Raw genomic sequence first — 23,637 nt, forward strand, 5'->3', positions numbered from 1 at the left:
TGCATGAGATAAAACACAAGCTGGAAGGAGTAGAAGCAGCGCAGGGGGTGGGAGAGAGAGAGAGAGAGAGAGGGGGAGGGAGAGAGGGAGGGGGAGGGAGAGGGGGGGGAGAGAGGGAGTGAGTGAGTGAGTGAGTGTGGGAGAGGGATGACTCACCTTCTCTGCAGACTGGGCTGTGCCAAAGAAGATGGGGATGAAGGCCAGCCAGACGATACAGGTGGTGTACATGGTGAAGCCGATGGGCTTGGCCTCATTGAAGTCCTCTGGCACGTCGCGGGTCTTGATGGCGTAGATGGTACATGTGACCATCAGCAGGATGCTGTAGCCCAGCGAACAGATCATCTGCAGGTCTGTGATGTCACACTTCAGCACGCCACGCGCCAGGTTGGGGTTCATGGTCTTCTGCTCGTCGTAGTCGATGATGGTGTTGGGCGGGTCAACGGCGAACCAGACGAGCACGCCCAGCAGCTGCAGACAGATGAGGGAGGAGGTGATGGCGATCTGGGAGGTGGGGCTGATGAAGCGCGGGGCGGTCACTGTCTGCTTCCCCTGTTCAAAGATCCGGTCGGTTGGTCTTGGTGAGCAGCGCGGCGTAGCTGATGCACATCCCCAGGCCCAGGAAGATCCTCCGGAAGGAGCACACGCCCACGTCAGGCTTGGCAATCATCAGGAAGGTGATAATGTAACACAGGAAGATGCCCGTCAGCAGCACGTAACTCAGCTCGCGGCCCGACGCACGCACAATGGGCGTGTCGTTGTAGCGTATGAACGTTGCCATGACAAAGATGGTGGCGATGATGCCTAGCATGGCGAGGAACACGGGAATGACGGCCCAGGGGGAGTGCCACTCCAGCTTGACGATGGGGATAGGTTGGCACTCCGTCCGGTTGGGGTTGGGCCTCATGTCGTAAGAGCACAGGCGGCATGAGGTCTCATCGTACTGGTACTGGTAACCATCACACAGCTCACAGTGCCAGCAGCATGGCATGCCCTTCACCCTCTTCTTCCTCTCACCTGTCTTACAGGGCAGACTGCACACGGAGATAGGGACCTCCTGCTCCCCCTCTGGCCACTGCAGCTCCTCCAGCTGAGAGAGAGAGAGAGAGAGAGAGAGAGAGAGAGAGAGAGAGAGAGAGAGAGAGAGAGAGAGAGAGAGAGAGAGAGAGAGAGAGAGAGAGAGAGAGAGAGAGAGAGAGAGAGAGAGAGAGAGAGAGAGAGAGAGAGAGAGAGAGAGGGAGAGGGAGAGGAGAGAGAGAGAGAGAGAGAGAGAGAGAGAGAGAGAGAGAGAGAGAGAGAGAGAGAGAGAGAGAGAGAGAGAGAGAGAGAGAGAGAGAGAGAGAGAGAGAGAGAGAGAGACCACAGACCGTGGGACAAGCAGTGAAGGTAGCACTTCAGATACGAGGGTTAGTCGATAGTGATGAAGTCTTTTGCATCTACCTGACAGGCAAATGGGCCTGGACTGGGCGTGTGCATACAGGATGAGATACGGTGGGGTCCGAAATTATTGACACCCTTGATAAAATAAATCATTCAAATACTGAGCTACATTGTATACTCAAATAAATGGGGACATTTGATTATTTTATACTAATGCAATTGCTCAGAGAAAGAGATTTTGTTTAACAAGTAATACAAATATTTCTCACAAATGATTGACACCTCTGTTTTCAATACCTTTCAGTGCCTCACCTTGCGAGGATTATGGCACTGAGCCTTTTTGTAAAATGTTTTATGAGTTGGAGAACACATTAGACTATTCCTCCATGCAGAATCCGGTCACACTTTATTTGGATAGTCCGGATAGTCCATCTGTAGTGATGGTCATGCTATCAACAAACTATCTTTTGATAAGCAACTGCTTGCTAAGGTTACGGTTAGGGTTAGGTTTAGAATAAGGGTTAGGATAAGGGTTAAGGTTAGGGTTAGGGATAGGGTTAGTAGATAGTTGAAATGTTACTGATCGTTTTTTAGAGCATCTACAGGTGGACTATCCAAAAAAAGGGTTACCCAGGATCCTTCCAGATCCTTGATATCCTTCATCTGCACATGTTTTCAATTGGTTTCAAGTCCATAGACTGAGATGGCCATTGCAAAATGTTGATTTTGTGGCCAATTAACAATTTCTTTGTGGATTTTGATGTGTGCTTGGGGTTATTGTCTTGCTGGAAGATTCACTCATTGCCAAGTTTCAGCCTCCTGGCAGAGGCAACCAGGTTGTTGGCAAAAAACTCCCATAACATCAAAGATCCACCTCCATATTTTACAGTAGGTATGGGGTTATTTTCTGCTCATGCATTCTCACCACTGGTGTGCGTGGCAAAAGAGAGTGGCCAAAGAGCTCAGTCTCCGAACTTGAAACCAATTGAAAACCTGTGGTTTGAATTGAAGAGGGTAGTCCATAAGCGCAGAAGCAGGATATCAAGGATCTGGAAGGATTCTGTATGGATCCCTCCCAATGTGTTCTCCAACTCATAAAACATGTGTGACTCATTTCTACTTTACGGGAGAGCCATTTGAACGTAAACCTTTTTTTGTTTTTTTTTATCTAAATGCGTTTTTTTTGGCAGAAATGCCTTCTGGAACATGTGAACTTTCATATGCCTTAATAACAAACTTGTATGCCATCTGTAAATATGAATAAAATTGTTAAATTACAAGCCTAGTCGGTTAAGACACAGAAAAAGACAGCAACCTTCCCACTAGCCATGATTGGCTGAGATAATGAGTGGGCTGGACATGCCGAGAGAGGAGTTTGGATTGGTACGCCATATAGCACGCTTCTGTCTATTTGAGGTGGTCAGTATGTATAGGTAATCTTGTCCAACATCGTGTAGTGGAGCTGCATAAGTGTTGCTCTCCACCTTCTGAAGGATCGAGTTTTGAAATCAGTGGAATTAGAGTATGATAGCTAAAGAGATGGAGAAAACACCTGTCTCCGGATTACATCTTCAAACTAATGGCATCCGTGACAGGGAGACACATCCATCATGCATGATGTATACGGGTAAGATAGTCTAGCTAGCTACATTTTCAGATATTACATGTTTCTAATTTTGACAGAAAGTGGTTTCATTTCAAGTTACGTACAGTGAGGGAAAAAAGTATTTGATCCCCTGCTGATTTTGTACGTTTGCCCACTGACAAAGAAATGATCAGTCTATAATTTTAATGGTAGGTTTATTTGAACAGTGAGAGACAGAATAACAACAACAAAATCCAGAGAAACACATGTAAAAAATGTTATAAATTGATTTGCATTTTAATGAGGGAAATAAGTATTTGACCCCCTCTCAATCAGAAAGATTTCTGGCTCCCAGGTGTCTGTTATACAGGTAACGAGCTGAGATTAGGAGCACACTCTTAAAGGGAGTGCTCCTAATCTCAGTTTGTTACTTTTATAAAAGACACCTGTCCACAGAAGCAATCAATCAATCAGATTCCAAACTCTACACCATGGCCAAAACCAAAGAGCTCTCCAAGGATGTCAGGGACAAGATTGTAGACCTACACAAGGCTGGAATGGGCTACAAGACCATCGCCAAGCACCTTGGTGAGAAGGTGACAACAGTTGGTGCGATTATTCGCAAATGGAAGAAACACAAAAGAACTGTCAATCTCCCTCAGCCTGAGGCTCCATGCAAGATCTCACCTCGTGGAGTTGCAATGATCATGAGAACGGTGAGGAATCAGCCCAGAACTACACGGGAGGAGCTTGTCAATGATCTCAAGGCAGCTGGGACCATAGTCACCAAGAAAACAATTGGTAACACACTACGCTGTGAAGGACTGAAATCCTGCAGTGCCCGCAAGGTCCCCCTGCTCAAGAAAGCACATATACAGGCCCGTCTGAAGTTTGCCAATGAACATCTGAATGATTCAGAGGAGAACTGGGTGAAAGTGTTGTGGTCAGATGAGACCAAAATCAAGCTCTTTGGCATCAACTCAACTCGCCGTGTTTGGAGGAGAAGGAATGCTGCCTATGACCCCAAGAACACCATCCCCACCGTCAAACATGGAAGTGGAAACATTGTGCTTTGGGGGTGTTTTTCTGCTAAGGGGACAGGACAACTTCACTGCATCAAAGGGACGATGGACGGGGCCATGTACCGTCAAATCTTGGGTGAGAACCTCCTTCCCTCAGCCAGGGCATTGAAAATGGGTCGTGGATGGGTATTCCAGCATGACAATGACCCAAAACATACGGCCAAGGCAACAAAGGAGTGGCTCAAGAAGAAGCACATTAAGGTCCTGGAGTGGCCTAGCCAGTCTCCAGACCTTAATCCCATAGAAAATCTGTGGAGGGAGCTGAAGGTTCGAGTTGCCAAATGTCAGGCTCGAAACCTTAATGACTTGGAGAAGATCTGCAAAGAGGAGTGGGACAAAATCCCTCCTGAGATGTGTGCAAACCTGGTGGCCAACTACAAGAAACGTCTGACCTCTGTGATTGCCAACAAGGGTTTTGCCACCAAGTACTAAATCATGTTTTGCAGAGGGGTCAAATACTTATTTCCCTCATTAAAATGCAAATCAATTTATAACATTTTTTACATGCATTTTTCTGGATTTTGTTGTTGTTATTCTGTCTCTCACTGTTCAAATAAACCTACCATTAAAATTATAGACTGATCATGTCTTTGTCAGTGGGCAAACGTACAAAATCAGCAGGTGATCAAATACTTTTTTCCCTCACTGTATATGATCTTATTATTCATATCTCAGTGCCATTTGCTTGCTAACATTGAACCTGCTTGGTTAGCTACCTGCAGATCCATGCAGGGTAGTAAAGTCATGAGTTGGGATTATGGTACATTGTTTAACTAGCTAGCTAGTGTTAGCTGGCTGGCACGCTAGCTAACATTACGTGTATGATCTTGTTATTCATATCTCAGAGCCATTTGCTTGGCTAGTTAGAGCCTAATGTTAGCTAGCTAACATTGAACCTGGTTGGTTAGCTACCTGCAGATTCATACAGGGTAGTAACGTCATGAGTTGGGATTATGGATCATTGTTTACCTAGCTAGCTAGCTAGCTACATGTCTTAACAAAAGACTCCACTATGCAAGTAACCATTGCAGGTGCTTTTGTAAATTCAGTCTGAGTATGCCAGAGCGCAGAATAACTGATGAATTTACGAACGCACAACACCTGTTGAATATGACCGGTGTCAGTAAACGTTGGCAAAAAAGCATAATTAAATTGTTGCCAGCAGCACAGTTACAGTCACCAACGCTCTGGATAACATGAAAACAGCCTAACCAGCTCTGCTAGGGTGAGTAAAATGGTCAGTGGAGTGGGGTGTTTTCTCATTTAATGAGAGAACACCCCACTGACCATTTAATGAAAGAACACCCCACTGACCATTTTACTCGCCCTAGCAGAGCTGGTTAGGCTGTTTTCATGTTATCCAGAGGTAAACAATGAACCATAATCCACATTTTGTGTCTGGAAGTAGCTAGCAAGCAAGCCAATGTTAGCCAGTTAGCTTGGGTGCTTGACTGCTGTTGTGAGGTCAGAACACTCGGATCAACCCTACTCATCGGCCAGAGTGTCAAGTGTGCGCTCTGAACGCTCCGAGAGCGAAACAACATGGGTGGGGCTAAAGCTTAAGAGGGTGTGAATGATGCTGAAATGGGTGTAGACAAAGAAGAGCTCTTCAGTAGGTACCAAAACATTCAAAGGCCATTTTCTCAAAAGTGAGATTACATGTTTATCAACTTTCAAAGCAGAATTACTTTCCCATTGTTCCCTTAAATTTAGAGTATGATATACCATGTTGTAGCACTGTGTCTCTGCTTTTATCCATTGTAAAAAACACAATTTCAAATGTTGCTACATAAAACCGAATCAAGGCGGTCGGTCACATTTTAGAAAAAGGCTCAGTGCTGTTAACCTCGCAAGATGAGGTATTGAAAGATATTGAAAACAGTGGTGTTAGTAATTTTCACACCTAGAGTTGAAGTCGGAAGTTTACATACACCTTAGCCAAATACATTTCAACTCAGTTTTTCACAATTCCTGACATTAAATCCTAGTAAAAATTCCCTGTCTTATGTCAGTTAGGATCACCACTTTATTTTAAGAATGTGAAATGTCAGAATAATAGTAGAGAGAATGATTTATTTCAGCTTTTATTTAGTTCGTCACATTCCCAGTGGGTCAGAAGTTTACATACAGTCGTGGTCAAAAGTTTTGAGAACGACACAAATATTAGTCTTCACAAAGTTCGCTGCTTCAGTGTTATGAGATATTTTTGTCAGATGTTACTATGGTATACTGAAGTATAATTACAAGCATTCCATAAGGGTCAAAGGCTTTTTTTGACAATTACATTAAGTTTATGCAAAGAGTCAATATTTGCAGTGTTGACCCTTCTTTTTCAAGACCTCTGCAATCCACCCTGGCATGCTGTCAATTAACTTCTGGGCCACATCCTGACTGACGGCAGCCCATTCTTGCATAATCAATGCTTGGAGTTTGTCAGAATGTGTTGGTTTTTGTTTGTCCACCCGCCTCTTGAGGATCGATCACAAGTTCTCAATGGGATTAAGTTCTGGGGAGTTTCTTGGCCATGGACCCAAAATGTTGATGTTTTGTTCCCCGAGCCACTTAGTTATCACTTTTGCCTTATGGCAAGGTGCTCCATCATGATGGAAAAGGCATTGGTCATCACCAAACTGTTCTTGGATGGTTGGGAGAAGTTGCTATCGGAGGATGTGTTGGTACCGTTCTTTATTCATGGCTGTGTTCTTAGGCAAAATTGTGAGTGAGCCCACTCCCTTGGCCGAGAAGCAACCCCACACATGAATGGTCTCAGGATGCTTTACTGTTGGCATGACACAGGACTGATGGTAGCGCTCACCTTGTCTTCTCTGGACAAGGTGTTTTCCGGATGCCCCAAACAATCGGAAAGGGGATTCATCAGAGAAAATGACTTTACCCCAGTCCTCAGCAGTCCAATCCCTGTACCTTTTGCAGAATATCAGTCTGTCCCTGATGTTTTTCCTGGAGAGAAGTGGCTTCTTTGCTGCCCTTCATGACACCAGGCCATCCTCCAAAAGTCTTCGCCTTACTGTGCGTGCAGATGCACTCACACCTGCCTGCTGCCATTCCTGAGCAAGCTCTGTACTGGTGGTGCCCCGATCCCGCAGCTGAATCAACTTTAGGAGACGGTCCTGGGACTTGCTGGACTTTCTTGGGCACCCTGACGCCTTCTTCACAACAATTTAACCTCTCTCCTTGAAGTTCTTGATGATCCGATAAATGGTTGATTTAGGTACAATCTTACTAGCAGCAATATCCTTGCCTGTGAAGCCCTTTTTGTGCAAAGCAATGATGACGGCACATGTTTCCTTGCAGGTAACCATGGTTAACAGAGGAAGAACAATGATTTTAAGCACCACCCTCCTTTTAAAGCTTCCAGTCTGTTATTCTAACTCAATCAACATGACAGAGTGATCTCCAGCCTTGTCCTCATCAACACTCTCACCTGTGTTAACGAGAGAATCACTGACATGATGGCAGCTGGTCCTTTTGTGGCAGTGGAAATGTTTTTTTGGGATTAAGTTCATTTTCATGGCAAAGAGGGACTTTGCAATAATTCTGTAGTATATGCAAATTGCCATCATCAAAACTGAGGCAGCAGACTTTGTGAAAATTATTATTTGTGTCATTCTCAAAACTTTTGACCACGACTGTACACTCAATTAGTATTTGGAGCACTGCCTTTAAAATTGTTTAACTTGGGTCAAACGTTTCGGGGAGCCTTCCACAAGCTTCCCACAATAAGTTGGGTGAAATTTGGCCCATTCCTCCTGACAGAGCTGGTGTAACTGAGTCAGGTTTGTAGGCCTCCCTCTCGCACACGCTTTTTCAGTTCTGCCCACAAATTTTCTATAGGATTGAGGTCAGGGCTTTGTGATGGCCACTCCAATACCCTGACTTTGTTGTCCTTAAGCCATTTTGCCACAACTTTGGAAGTATGCTTGGGGTCATTGCTTGCATCACCTGACTGATGTCTTGAGATGTTGCTTCAATATATCCACATAATTTTCCTTCCTCATGATGCCATCTATTTTGTGAAGTGCACCTCCTGCAGCAAAGCACCCCCACAGCATGATGCTGCCACCCCCGTGCTTCACGGTTGGGATGGTGTTCTTCGGCTTGCAAGCTACCCCATTTTTCCTCCAAACATAACAATGGTCATTATGGCCAAACAGTTCTATTTTTGTTTCATTAGACCAGAGGACATTTCTCCAAAAAGTACGATCTTTGTCCCCATGTGCAGTTGCAAACCATAGTCTGGCTTTTTTATGGTGGTTTTGGTGCAGTTGCTTCTTGCCTGCTGAGTGCCTTTCAGGTTATGTTGATATAGGACTCGTTTTACTGTGGATATAGATACTTTTGTACCTGTTTCCTCCAGCATCTTCACAAGGTCCTTTGCTGTTGTTCTGGGATTGATTTGCACTTTTCGCACCAAAGTACGTTCATCTCTAGGAGACAGAACGTGTCTCCTTCCTGAGCGGTATGACGGCTGCGTGGTCCCATGGTGTTTATTCTTGTGTACTATTGTTTGTACAGATGAACGTGGTACCTTCAGGCGTTTGGAAATTGCTCCCAAGGGTGAACCAGACTTGTGGAGGTCTACAATAATTTTTCTGAGGTCTTGGCTGATTTCTTTAGATTTTCCCAGGATGTCAAGCAAAGAGGCACTGAGTTTGAAGGAAGGCCTTGAAATACATCCACAGGTAGACCTCCAATTGACTCAGAAGCTTCTAAAGCCATGACATCATTTTCTGGAATTTTCCAAGCTGTTTAAAGGCACAGTCAACTTAGTGTATGTAAACTTCTGACCCACTGGAATTGTGATACAGTGAATTATAAGTGAAATAATCTGTCTGTAAACAATTGTTGGAAAAATTACTTGTGTCATGCACAAAGTAAATGTCCTAACCGACTTGCCAAAACTATAGTTTGTTAACAAGAAATTTGTGGAGTGGTTGAAAAACGAGTATTAATGACTCCAACCTAAGTGTATGTAAACTTCCGACTTCAACTGTATAACTTCCACTGAGTTGTTGCCGTGGAGAACACAATATATGTTTCATCCATTTGCTTAAGTAGTTCCACTCGTAAGATTGCTAAGAATAAGTAAAATAAAACAATACACTTTAATCTGTCCTATTCTGTACTCAAGAGTAGTTGATATCACCATGGAGACAGTCGTTGATTTTTTTTATGTAATGAAAAGCCAGAGAGTTATGAAAAATTTGAGAATCTGATTTACCGCCTTAAAATGCCAATTTTACAGCCGTCTTAGAGGGGGACTATCTCTTCAGGATCGTTATATTGTCATATAAATGTAAAGTCGACTACAGAGAATTTAGAGAAGGCCACTGAATTATAGTACTTAAAAGATACTAAGCCTTAACACTCCAGAAGATTTATTTACATTTACATTTTAGTCATTTAGCAGACACTCTTATCCAGAGCGACTTACAGTTAGTGAATATATTTTTTATTTTAATGTTTTTTTTTTATACTGGCCCCCTATGGGAATCGAACCCACAACCCTGGCGTTGCAAACGCCATGCTCTATCAACTGAGCTACATCCCTGCGGGCCATTTCCCTCCCCTACCCTGGACGACGCTGGGCCAATTGTGCACCGCCCATGAGTCTCCCGGTCGCGGCCGGCTGCGACAGAGCCTGGATTCGAACCAGGATCTCTAGTGGCACAGTAAGCACTGCGATGCAGTGCCTTAGACCACTGGGCCACTCAGGAGTTTGGCATTGCGTTTTGTCGACAATATTAGTTTAACCTTAAGGTCAGAAACGGGTTGGACTTATCAGTACAAGTCATCTAGAACAACTCTTTATCTAGCATCTCACATCACAACTTATATAATTTCTCCCATATCTCTGTCTCCCAAAAACCTTTGCACCTTTGGAATGAATGTATTAATTGCTCTGATAATAATCACATAAAAGATCTTACACAACCACAGATTCTCACAAAAAAAGATTCAGAAACCCACCGTCTTCAAATCTACTCATTTTTTCTGGTCAATACCTTAGTGCATGCCAATACCTACAATGACTACTGTGTGTGTGTGTGTGTGTGTGTGTGTGTGTGTGTGTGTGTGTGTGTGCGTATTCCTGTACCTCACGTGTACCTGTATGACAAATGTGTTTTCTCATTAGATTATGATCTGCTATCAGTTATCTGTGCAGGGGCTGGGCGCTGTGATTTGTTATGTGGACAATGGTGCTCCCTTGAACAGCTCCTGGTTATATACTGTAATGAGAACAACACCACTGTTGCCACGGAGACCACAAAGCAAGATTTGTCACCTTGGACTGATAGGGCTGCTGTAGTTGTTTATTTTTTCTTTCTTTCTTTCTTTTTTTAGGAGGAGGGGTGGTTTGTTGGGTTTGTTGGTTTCAGTAGGGATTTAAGATGCATTTTGACACACCCATTTTGATTCATATCTTCATCAGAAATGATATCATCAAGGTCACGTCTCAATATTTCTTGACAAAGATATTTCAACTTGTCGTCGTCTTGCCAAAAAGCAAGAGCAACAGTCAGGCCTACAGGCTAACTCCTCAATTAGATTTTACATTGCTCTTCCTTAACAAGTTATTGTAATAATTAGTACTAGTTAGTGGGGAATCCCCTCAATCAACAAGTGCCCGGTTTGTACTTACATTTCTCTAAAATGTATTAAATGTATCACTACAGATCATAAATATAATAAAATAAGGCCATTATTTTGTTCTGACCATGTGTCCTTGACCCTAGCCCTGATTACAGGCCATAACCTTACCCTGAGTTGGAGAGTCTCCACCCACTGTCCGATGGGCCTGTATTCAGGAACACTGGAGTTGGTCATCTGAAACTGGAACAGGTCGTAGCGTCCCGGGGCGTCACCATTTTTATTAAACATAACTGACGTGCCTGCACTCCCTGCAGCGAGAGAGAAGGAAGGAATAACAGAAAGTGTTTATATTGAGTAGATATTTGTGTGAAGAATTGAATTACGCACATTTTCAGTTAAGACTAATAAAGCCCTGGGGTTAGTCTTCAGCCCACTGGGCCAACAGTACATAAATCCCAGTGAGAGAAACATTGACATTTAACCTAGCGTCCCTTGTTCCATGGGCAACGAGGACCACAGGGTGTGTTCATGTGCTGATGGCCTATTCATAATGACCATGGCCGATATCCTGTCCCCTCATTATAACGCTAGCAAGGTCAGCTAGCTCCCTACGGACTGATGATGGCTCTGCTGTGCTGTAGACCTCACCTGTGTTCCCTGTGAAAGAGCATGTGCTGAGGCTAGCCAACACCACACCACAGCCCTACATTTCAAATCTGAGCACTTCAGCATCAGATCTGTGTGATACACCATTAGATGTGCAGCATCATTGGAGCGGTGTGCAGCTGTAGGTTATCACAGCTGTGCATTAGGAATATCGTATGGTGGCCGTTCTACAAGACGGATGCACATTTCCTCAGGACAAAAGCAAACCTTCTCAATCACACATGGTGTACAGGAAATGAAGGGATAAATAGGTCAGTCAAAGAATCATTGGGTCCCCATCTGGTCCCAATTTGTAGCAGCCTGTCTCAAGCACAGGATCGCAGATTTGGCTAATTAGCTTACTGAAGGTTCTGGACACCTGAAACACGCTTTTGGAGAAATGACATCCATGGTCTGATTTGGATGAAGTGTGCGTGCGCATGTGTGCGTGCTCGTGTGTGTTTGTGTACGTGTGTGCGTGCATGTGTGTGTTTGTGTACGTGTGTGCATGCGTGTATACATCTGTATGTTTCTGTGTGTTAAGACCTCGCCATAATAAAGAGCTCCCTGAGAATTAAGTGTCTCTTTTGATGTGACATACAACACACAGTAAGGTCGATGGCCCTCATCCAGCCATTGTGAGAGAGACTGTATTACTCCTGCAGTTTAACAGTGAGTTAACCTTGGCAGTGAATACAATAATTCAAAGGCATAGGAGATACCATTTTTTAAATAGGACAGGGGGACTCAGATCAGATGTGGCATGGGAATTGACTGCAGCAATAGCTCTATAAAATGTGTTTAAGGAAAAGGACGAATAACACCTGTCTAAAATGTTTTTGGGGGACATGTTGCCTTTGTGTTTTGTGTAGGACATTGTCTTTGTGAGATACAGGCTGTACCCCAATGCTGCACACCTTTCCTTTTAATTTCTGTCAGTAGGGGACTGTCAGCTGGCTAGACGTCAGTTTTTTTTCCCAAGGACATTTGTCATTGAACATTCTACTAAAGATCAATACAAAAATCTCCCCTCATACAGCAAGCAGAGAGATGACAGGAAGTAAAACAAGCTCATTTAGATGCACCATACATACAGGAAGAGACCTAAAGGATGCAGAACTCTCATGGGAGGACCCAATCCAACACTCAAAGTTTGTATGACCATCAAAGTCAATAAGTTGCTTAAGTTATTTCCATAAGTTTCCAGTGTATTAGTCATACACTATTCACTTCCTTCAACAGCTTTTGAAATGGTGGTGTTAATGGTCTGCAAGGTGTATTAGAAGAGCTCAATTGGGTTCAGAAGAGGGGAGTTAATACCCTGAATAACGCAGGTGAAGTCACTGAAACAACTTTCACTCTGTGTGTGCAGAATATGAATAGGCTGACTAGGTACACATTCTGCCCTATCTGAACTGTGTGTAATAAACAAGAGACTAGCAGGACCACTAACGTCGATGCATTGAACATAACAATACCTGACTTGAACACTTTACATCCTTTCCACCCTCACATACAGTATATTGGGGAAGCCAGTTGACCAGCTTTATTACTGGACATTTTGCAGATAAACAATGGTTTGTGTCAAGACAATTTGTTGTCAGTTGTCGTAAGATAACATCAGCTGTCATGAATGTTAAGGACATCAGTTGTGTCAGTATTATGATATGACTATGTAGCCCTTAAGACAACAGGCTCATGTAAAGTGTTACACTTCCAATACTTGTACTAAACATATGGCTGCAGAACGGCAGAATCCTCTTTACTATGAAACTGAAACGAAAACACACACAAACACAGCGGTGGTAGTCAACAATCTGTCACTTCTTCTTCCAACAGACAGAGAATAGAGTTGTTGACATACTGTATCTAGTTGTTGACAAGGTGTTGACATAGTACACTGTAAGCAGTAGAATGACAGGACTACAAGACTGTCTTGTTCTACGCCCATGGAAATACAAAGAATCACACACACACACACACACACACAAACACACAGTCTGTCAGTAAGCAAACAATTAAGCAGCGTGGCTCTCCTTGCAGATTGAAAGCCATTACAACTTCCATTCTATTTTACATTTCCCGTTATTTGCAAGGGAACAAAATGATCTGTGTAGACAGCTTTGTGAGAGCGCTGTATGAGATGAAAGGTTCATCCATTCGCATGGGGCTCTGAACTAAGACATGACAAAAGTGCACTGCTGCTGTGCTGTGCTGTGCCGAGCAGAGTGGGTGGACTGGGGGCTCCACTGCTGCGCTTCTCTTTTTAATTATTCTCCTTCTTTCACTATCTTCAGCTCTGTGTCTCCAGCAAAGTGGGGAGAGCAACAAAGACGACACACATGGACACATACAAATGCATATGCACATGCACAAGCACACATGCGAACATGCACACAACACACACACCCACGCACGCAAACATGCACACACACGCACACTCGCACGTGCACATGCACACACAAACACAGTCCAGACAGGATGCAGTAAAGAACAAAGAGATATGGCTGTCAAAGCTATGGGAGTACTTATGTTGGCTTACAAGTACAAGGGTTAGTGAATCTGAATACTGCATCAGCCGGGGTAGACCGGGCAATGGCTAATTTAGTGAGCCGAGCATTCCTCTGTCACAGTGTTATTGCAAGTGCATAGCAGGTACTGTATAGGTTCAGAAAGAGTGCAACAAAATACAACAACAGCTTGTTCGCCTTTTCTGAATGCTGAGAGAAACACTTTAGGCTAATTATTGTACATTTGCATGAATTGTGCCCCCGCATGAATTGCGATAAATACCAACTGGAGAGAAGTTGGCAGCTACAAAGGCTTTCCTAACTTCTTTCTGAGACCAAAATAAAATATTAGCCTTCAGACCTTGCGTAAGTCTCTTCTAGAAATGGTTATGCCATGTAGAAACAACACATACTTGAGAAATACCAATGTACCCTCTGCCAGGCAAGGTTGCTCATACTTACAGTGCCTTGCAAAAGTATTCATCCCCCTTTGCGTTTTTACTATTTTGTTCCATTATAACCTGTAATTTAAATGGATTTTTATTTGGATTTCATGTAATGGACATACACAAAATAGTCCAAATTGGTGAAGTGAAATGAAAAAAATAACTTCTTTCAAAAAATTCTAAAAAATAAATAACGGAAAAGTGGTGCGTGCATATGTTTTCACCCCCTTTGCTATGAAGCCGCTAAATAAGTTCTGGTGCAACCAATTACCTTCAGAAGTCACATAATTAGTTAAATAAAGTCCACCTGTGTGCAATCTAAATGTCACATGATCTGCCACATGATCTCAGTATATATACACCTGTTCTGAAAGGCCCCAGAGTCTGCAACACCACTAAGCAAGGGGCACCACCAAGCAAGCGGCACCATGAAGACCAAGGAGCTCTCCAAACAGGTCAGGGACAAAGTTGTGGAGAAGTACAGATCAGGGTTGGGTTATAAAAAAATATCAGAAACTTTGAACATCCCACGGAGCATCATTAAATCCATTATTAAAAAATGGAAAGAATATGGCACCACAACAAACCTGCCAAGAGAGGGCCACCCACCAAAACTCACGGACCAGGCAAGGAGGGCATTAATCAGAGAGGCAACAAAGAGACCAAATATAACCCTGAAGGAGCTGTAAAGCTCCAGAGCGGAGGTTGGAGAATCTGTCCATAGGACCACTTTAAGCCGTACACTCCACAGAGCTGGGCTTTACGGAAGAGTGGCCAGAAAAAAGCCATTGCTTAAAGAACAAAATAAACAAACACGTTTGGTGTTCACCAAAAGGCATGTGGGAGACTCCCCAAACATATGGAAGAAGGTACTCTGGTCAGATGAGACTAAAATTGAGCTTTTTGGTCATCAAGGAAAATGCTATGTCTGGCGCAAACCCAACACCTCTCATCACCCTGAGGATGCCATCCCCACAGTGAAGCATGGTGGTGGCAGCATCATGCTGTGGGGATGTTTTTCATCGGCAGGGACTGAGAAACTGGTCAGAATTGAAGGAATGATGGCGCTAAATACAGGGAAATTCTTGAAGGAAGCCTGTTTCAGTCTTCCAGAGATTTGAGACTGGGACGGAGGTTCACCTTCCAGCAGGACAATGACCCTAAGCATAATGCTAAAGCAACACTTGAGTGGTTTAAGGGTAAACATTTAAATGTCTTGGAATGGCCACCAGCGGAACCCATTCAACTTAAAGGAGCTGGAGCAGTTTTGCCTTGAAGAATGGGCAGAAATCCCAGTGGGTAGATGTGCCAAGCTTATAGAGACATACCCCAAGAGACTTGCAGCTGTATTTGCTGCAAAAGGTGGTTCTACAAAGTATTGACTTTGGGGGTTGAATAGTTATGCACGCTCAAGTTTTCAGTTTTTTCGTCTTATTTCTTGTTTGTTTCACAATAAAAAATATTTTGCATCTTCAAAGTGGTAGGCATGTTGTGTACATCAAATGATACAACCCCCCCAAAAATCAATTTTAATTCCAGGTTGTAAGGCAACAAAATAGGAAAAATGCCAAACATTCCTCCATTCAATTCAACTAAATTCAATCAACTTTATTTATTCCTATGGAGAAATTATTGTTCCATAGAATTTGATTTAGTAGAACGGACATGAAGAGAATTGGACAATTGGAGAATTTACAGTATGTGGTCCGCTGGCAGTTTAATTTATAAGGTTTAATTAATTGTTGCTCAACACATCACACATGGGAGAATCCAGTGCCTCTAGTCATTCTGCATGTTCAGAAATGACATGTTCTATTATGCAGCCATATTTGGTGGACTGAGAAAAATCGTGGATTTAGAGCAATATCCACTCTACCCTTTCGCTTTTGATGCTTCTATCTTACCTCCCACCTGTCCTTATTGTATTTTATTTGCACATAACAAATTACAATGGAACAGAAGTTTTTTTCTTCAAATAAAAATACCCTTGCAAAATGTCACTTTGCATATATTTTTATGAGGTCCAGGGATAACCAATGTACTGACCGTTGAAGCTGGCATTGCGTATGTACTTGAGCAGAGTCTTCCCATCGGCTGCCTCCATCACAGGGCAGATGCCAGAGTACTCAGGACACAGGTCTCTCTGCATGTTGTGGAGGGCGTGAGCCATAGCGTACACCGCGTCTATCACAAACTGCACCTTCCCCTCCTGCTCGTACTTGGAGTCTATTCCGATCCGCTCCTGGCCTGAGGGACGAGACAGTGGAGAGAGGAGAGGATATATGTAATACATGCCATTTAGCAGACGCTTTTATCCAAAGCGACTTACAGTCATGCGTGCAGACATTTTACGTACGGGTGGTCCCGGGAATCGAACCCACTATCCTGGCGTTGCAAGTGCCATGCTCTACCAACTGAGCTACAGAGGACCAAAGAAAAAGGACAAGAAAAGGACAGAGTCACACACTGTGAATTAGAGTCACCCTGTTCATATAGCACGGCATGGGTCATAGTCCTGCAGAGTCCTGTTGTAGAAGTGTAAACCAAGAAGTGCTAGCCAAGGAGGAGCCAACCAGGTATAAATGAATACCATATGTACACATGCATATATTTCATAGTGAAGTCAGGCTGCTATAGGCCCTACATATGTGTATTGCATTTGTCCCATTTCAAGAGTGTTCAAGGCCTTGACAAGCTTCTAGAGCAGGGTTCTTCAATTCCGGTCCTGGAGGGCCGAAACACCTCTGTTTTTCATCCTCTCCTTCTAATCAGGGGCTAATTCAGACCTGGGACACCAGGTGAGTGCAATTAACTACCAGGTAGAAATAAAAAACAGAAGTGTTTCGGCCCTCCAGGACCGGAATTGAAGAACCCTGTTCTAGAGCATGTGTCAAACTCATTCCACGGAGGGCTGAGTGTCTGCGGGTCTTCTCTCCTCCCTTGTACTTGATTGATGAATTAAGGTTACTAATTAGTAACGAACTCCCCTCACCTAGTTGTCTAGGTCTTAATTGAAAGGAAAAACCAAAAACCAGCAGACACTAGGCCCTCCATGGAATGAGTTTGACACCCCTGGTCTAGAGGCATCTCCTAGCACTGCTGGCAGCACCATGTTCTATTACGGTCTCTGCCCTTTCACTATGGATTATTTTGAAGGCGTTTTAATTGAACTGGTGATACCCTGACTGAATGTCTAATGAATGGCTTCAGGTTAGTGGGGGATCTCTTCTCTCTCTCGCACACACTTTCTTTAGGTGGGGATCCTTTGACTGAGGTATTTTGCACATTTTCAACGTGCTAATGTGAACAGGTTCTATCATTAAGCATGGCATATGGATGCTGAATATATTCATTTGAAAGACACAGGCAGTAATGAACAAGGATGCATTAACAGGAAACCAGCTCATCAATACACAGTACAAAATAACAGATGAATGGGGCGCTATACAGCACCGTGGGGAAAAGCTTCTAGAGTGCAAGGAGATTACTGTGTGATTTTGACATGTAAGTACCAAATAAAGGCTCCCAGTTCAAATTGCAAACTTGAGAAGAAGGGAAAATGCAGGCTGTGTCACCATGACGAATATGACTACAACGTGGGAGACTGGCACAAGCTGAAGGAGGTCAAAAGTAATAAATGTTGACATTTTCTCCACTTTCTCTCCTTTCAACATACATCTCAGCCCACACATAACCTTTCTTGTTTTCCAGAGCAGCGAGTAGAGCATTGAATGCAAAAGCTTTGAATGCAAAAAAAGAACCTTCCCCTTAGTTCCTGACATTCATAAATATGGATCGGCTTGGTTAGATGTGGAAAAAGGAGAAATGGAAGCAGCTCTACACCAACCTTTTTGTGTCTTTGTACAATGCTTAAACGCTTTGTTGATATTCTACATCCATTTTTTATGTGCTTTCTTAAGTGCAAGGATCTGCAGCATGTGGCACATAAAGAAATTATGAAATACGGCATTTATAAGATATTATACCAACAACTCCCTGTCACTCTAACTGCTACAGTATGGTCAGCGAGAGTGCAAGGACCTTCAGTCCATCACAGGCATAAGCCATATAAAATATATAAATCCCTGTCACTGGCATTGACTCAGTGACATTGTATATCTTCTCCCTTTGCTGGCATACCTATAGGATAGATAGTAAACACCACAGTAAGTAACACTTCCACACTATCAATGCTCCCAAGTCCCAACACACCTCATTGCAAATAATGTTTGCAGCGAGATCAAAACATTGTCAGTAATAAAGCTCTTTGGGAGCATCAATAGTGAGTTACTGTACTTGCAGAGCTTTACTTACTTTCATCATTTTCATCAGTTCCTCTGCTCAGCACCTCTCTAAATGGCATGCATGTTTGCTCTACTACCTACTTAGCATACATATCACAGCTTAGCACTGCTGGCATGATGCCATTACCCAGCTGGGCACAACTTTACTATCCCAGTAGGACCAGCTATTTACATGATCCAGTGGCCTACACCTCAGTGTCCTCATTTGTAAAGATGTGTACTACCATCATCTTAAGATACCTATAACAAATAATCATGCAGCAACAGGAAGTGTGAATTATTACGTGGATTATAATTCATGGACATTTCTGTAGGGGTTGATACATTTTTCGTAAGAGAAAATCAAGTCTGACATTTCTAAGTGGAAATTACAAACTTCAGAAGCCTTTTTAAACTTAAAAAATACTACAAGTTTGAAATGTCCTGCATTGCAGGAAGGTTCACCTGCAACAGGCGATCAAATTAAGATCCTACATCTGTATTATTTTCATAGCGCACCACTGCCAATAGTAATGACCCCTCCCACAAACAAACAGATGAAAAAACAAAACCACATAAGCAAACAAATCTCTGTTGGCTACCTACCTGTGCATTTCCTGCTGGTGTCTTCTCTTTTGGAGGAACTAAGGAGCCTGCAGTCAAAGTTTTCCTCCCAGAACTCGGCGAACCACACGTTCCGGCGATTATTCTCCAGGGTGAGCGAGGTGAAGTATTCATCAAACCCTGGAGAATCAAAAAAGAAAAGAGAATTCTTCAGATCCGCACCAATTACCAACAGAACCCTACCTAGGGGAAATGACTTGGGCAGTGTTGCTGCAGCGCTGTGCTGTACTGGCTGTTGTATTAGTCTCATAGCTAAAGTACAAATAAACTGCTCTTCATCAAGTTTTGACCACTGCAGTTCCTGTGTACCATATGGATCTTTAATCAGGGCTTTCATCTTGGAAATTAAAAAGCAGGACGCATAATAAACAAGGCAATAGTAAACATGTCATCCTCCACGAATGATGCAGCACCCTCCCCTTGGGCCAATTGATATATCGCGTGTGACTAACACATTTCAGTTATCGTGTGTTACCACAGATGATCCATTATATTGACCATATACTCAAGTGGCCGCTCTAACAATGAAAATAAATGTCTTAAATATGGAAGGCAGTTAGCCTGGGTACCAGTCTCTTTAGCTAATCCCCTCCCTGTACTCCATGTCACGTGCCAAAGACTCTTTGGCAATGACAAGGAGTGGCAAGGAGTGGAACGTTAGCTAAAGAGACTGGTACCCAGACCAGAAGGCAGTCGGGAGGAGGCAAGATCAGGTGGGACCATTCTAGCCAATGAGAGGGCAGGTACGTGTGTGAAAAATAGGCACAACTCCGATTTTTCTCAAAGTTGCCAGGATGTCACGTGTCCTACTTATCAGTACACTCGTAACAACCTAAGCGCTACGAAAAATATATTCAATCAAATAAGCGACACATAGCAAATAAGCCATAAAAAAATTTATTGACCAAATTTGACACTCTCTCATTGACCTCCATACAAAAACTTTGTGAGCGAAATAAATGAAAAAACGCCACTTGCTGGAGAAGACAGATTTTGGGCCCAGTTATCCTTATCGCTTCGCCTCTTCCTCTCTGGTGAGACTCACAAATTTCAGTTAATGACTATTCCTTTCTTTGGCCAATCAGTGTAATTTTGTAAATGCCCGATATCTATGGCAAGACTCATCATTCACCCAAGTTTCATCAAAATCGGGCAAGTGCTGTCTGAGATATCGCATGTGACTAATTTAACATGCTGACCACACCGCCCGTGTCGCGTGCGCAAACGTTGCAAAATAAATGTACACATACATGTTATTCAATCATTGCATCAAAACTGCTCGCGCAAATAAATGAGCGTCTGCGTAGCCAGGCGCTAAAATAGAACTTGATTCTATTTGTGACGTGTGACGCGCTGCAAGTCCCGCCTCTCCCATCTCCTCATTGGTTTTTAGGAGCATATACCCACGTGGGTGATTGAAAGATGAACTGAGGTCCACACTCCAGTCCAGTTGGTGGTGGTAATGCACCTTAAAGTTGATTGCCAACCGCCATATAAAGTCCAAAGAAGAAGAAGAAGCCTGAAGGAGGAGAGATTACTAGAAACAAACTTGGTTTGCCCTTTTATCTGTGGATGAATTGTACGAGTAGAGGACCTTGTGCATTTCAGGTAAAATAACAACCCAATGTTTATATCCCAGGACAAATTAGCTAGCAACAGCAAGCTATCTAGCTAAATTGCCATAAATGTTTAATACTTTTCGACCTGTCCTGAAATTAATATAATTTAGTTGTTTCAGAGTTTGTTTTTGATATTTCAACCTGCGTGTCCTGATCGCGTCTGGTGTGGGTGGACAAAATCAACATGCGCGTGATGGTGCATGCGTGCGAGCGGTGTGGTCAACATGTAAGAATGGACGAACGGACGGATGGAGACGATCCACTGTCCCCTCCCCGATTTTATTGTGTGGGACTATAATAATGGGGTTTGTATGTGAAGTCTATACGCTACAGTATTTCCTGGAAGGACAGTACCCTGTAATACGTTTTATTCTTTGGCCATTTATTTGTAATTTATGAGAAAGCCTACTGTGAAGTTTCTATATAAGTCCAATCAGTTTTCTCACCTCACCTGTGGCCTATGTACTGTATATTTTGATGAATTTTTATTGAACTCTTTAGATAAGCAGTATTAATAAGAATGGATAACAAGCACAAAGACAGGGTTTGGGTTGATGTATCATTTCCAGCTGTGACGTACTCACGGTCCAAATCTCTACACAGGTTTCCGCTCTCTCACACAGTCAGTTTTATCATCAGAAGCACTGTGACAAGAGATGATGACTAATCATGACTGAATGACTCAGCTGATTTTCTTCTGAAAGGGGCGTCAATGATGCATGCTGGTTTAATTTACTCATCTTGCCTGCTGGCTCTTAACAGACCATGTGTTGTCCTGTCTAGTCCACTCTAATTTAAAAAAGCTTTACAAAAACCCACACTTCACTTTCCACCTAGGCCCCAGATTGTAATGATGAGTGGCTATTATCACAGTGATACTGAGTGGAACTGCTAAATAAGTCACTGCTGACTGGTAAAACAGTGTGTGCGTGTGTGTGTGTGTGTGTGTGTGTGTGTGTGTGTGTGTATATACCACTACCTTTAATAGATGAGCGTTTGGGCAGTATAGTGACTGCTCCCACCGCCACGTCCTCTAACTGGTGTATTGGGCTGCTCTTCGCCCCCCAACTGTCTGACCCGATCCACAGAAAATGGCCCACCTGATTGGCTCTCTTGGTGGCATTGAGAACTCCCCTGCAAGGGCAACCATGTGTGAATTAGGAGAAAGCAGAAGGGACGCATGCAATCCAATATCATGGGGGGGTAAACAGCAACCTATGAATATGCATATCAGTATATGGCAGAAGTTATGTACTATTTACACTACCGTTCAAAAGTTTGGGGTCACTTAGAAATGTCCTTGTTTTCGAAAGAAAAGCAATTCTTTAGTCCATTCAAATAACATCAAATTGATCAGAAATACAGTGTAGACATTGTTAATGTTGTAAATGGCTATTGTAGCTGGAAACGGCTGATTTTTTATGGAATATCTACATAGGCGTACAGAGGCCCATTATCAGCAACCACGTTGTGTTTGCTATTCCAAGTTTATCATTTTAAAAGGCTAATTGATCATTAGAAAACCCTTTTGCAATTATGTTAGCAAAGCTGAAAACTGTTGTGCTGATTAAAGAAGCAATAAAACTGGCCTTCTTGAGACTAGTTGAGTATCTGGAGCATCAGCAATTGTGGGTTCGATTACAGGCTCAAAATGGCCAGAAACAAATAACTTTCTTCTGAAACTCGTCAGTCTATTCTTCTTCTGAGAGATGAAGGCTATTCCATGCGAGAAATTGCCAAGAAACTGAAGATCTCGTACAACGCTGTGTACTACTCCCTTCACAGAACAGCACAAACTGGCTCTAACCAGAATAGAAAGAGGAGTGGGAGGCCCCGGTGCACAACTGAGCAAGAGGACAAATACATTAGGGTGTCTAGTTTGAGAAACAGGCGCCTCACAGGTCCTCAACTGGCAGCTTCATTAAATAGTACCCGCAAAACACCAGTCTCAACGTCAACAGTGAAGAGGCGACTCCGGGATGCTGACCTTCTAGGCAGAGTTGCAAAGAGAAAGCCATATCTCAGACTGCCCATCTTAGTCTTTTCTTTTTATTGGCCAGTCTGAGATATGGCTTTTTCTTTGCAATTCTGCCTAGAAGGTCAGCATCCCGGAGTCGTCTCTTCACTGTTGATGTTGAGACTGGTGTTTCTTTCGAAAACAAGGACATTTCTAAGTGACCCCAATGTTTTGAATGGTAGTGTATATTGATATAAATGTATATTTAGGCTACATTGTGTTTTAAATCCATTGAGGTCAGTGGAGGCTGCTGAAGGGAGGATGGCTCATAATAATGTCTGGAATGGAGTCAATGGAATGGTATCAAACATTTGGTTCTCATGTGGTTGATACCATTCCATTGACTCCATTCTGGACATTACTATAATTCGTCCTCCCCTCAGCAGCCTCCATTGATTGATGTATAGAAGATGTGAAATGATTTCAAGAGCTCTATGTCTCTCTCCCTTTTTCTCTCCCTCATATACTCTCCATCTCTCCCTCTTTCTTTTTCTCTTACTATGGTCTGTCTATCCATCCATCCGTCTATTTCTTTCCTCTCAGAGACATATCCCTTGAGGCATTGTAAATGAAACAATATCTCTGCTGCTTTGTTGTGATATTCCATATTCTCAGTTCCCCTCCCAGGCACCTTTCTGTTTGTGTTATTGGAGGCATGTTTGTGTTTCAGACACCCAGTGCGTTCACAAATGCATTTAGATGCTGTGTACTGCTCTACGCACCGTATGTCTTCTTCACTGGCAAAGATGATGACTCCCCGGGAGTGGGGCGTTTCCAGCAGTTGTTGGATGGCTTTGTCATAATCCTCCAGCTTGGGGTTGTGGGGAATTTTCAATG

At 43.2% G+C, this 23,637-nt stretch overlaps 1 pseudogene across 1 annotated transcript; it reads right to left on the reverse strand.

Annotated features, from left to right (window-relative positions):
* Positions 1 to 156: 156 nt before the first annotated feature.
* On the reverse strand, positions 157 to 23,629 carry LOC311120995 (metabotropic glutamate receptor 7-like; annotated as a pseudogene). The gene is made up of 6 exons: positions 23,523 to 23,629; positions 21,763 to 21,917; positions 19,147 to 19,284; positions 16,300 to 16,504; positions 10,825 to 10,960; positions 157 to 1,087 (listed from the first exon to the last, which is right to left on the reverse strand). The product of its transcript is annotated as a metabotropic glutamate receptor 7-like (transcript).
* Positions 23,630 to 23,637: the final 8 nt, after the last annotated feature.

Source organism: Coregonus lavaretus, assembly GCF_964263955.1.
Source record: "Coregonus lavaretus genome assembly, contig: HAP1_SCAFFOLD_5893, whole genome shotgun sequence".
Classification (NCBI taxonomy): Eukaryota; Metazoa; Chordata; class Actinopteri; order Salmoniformes; family Salmonidae; genus Coregonus; species Coregonus lavaretus.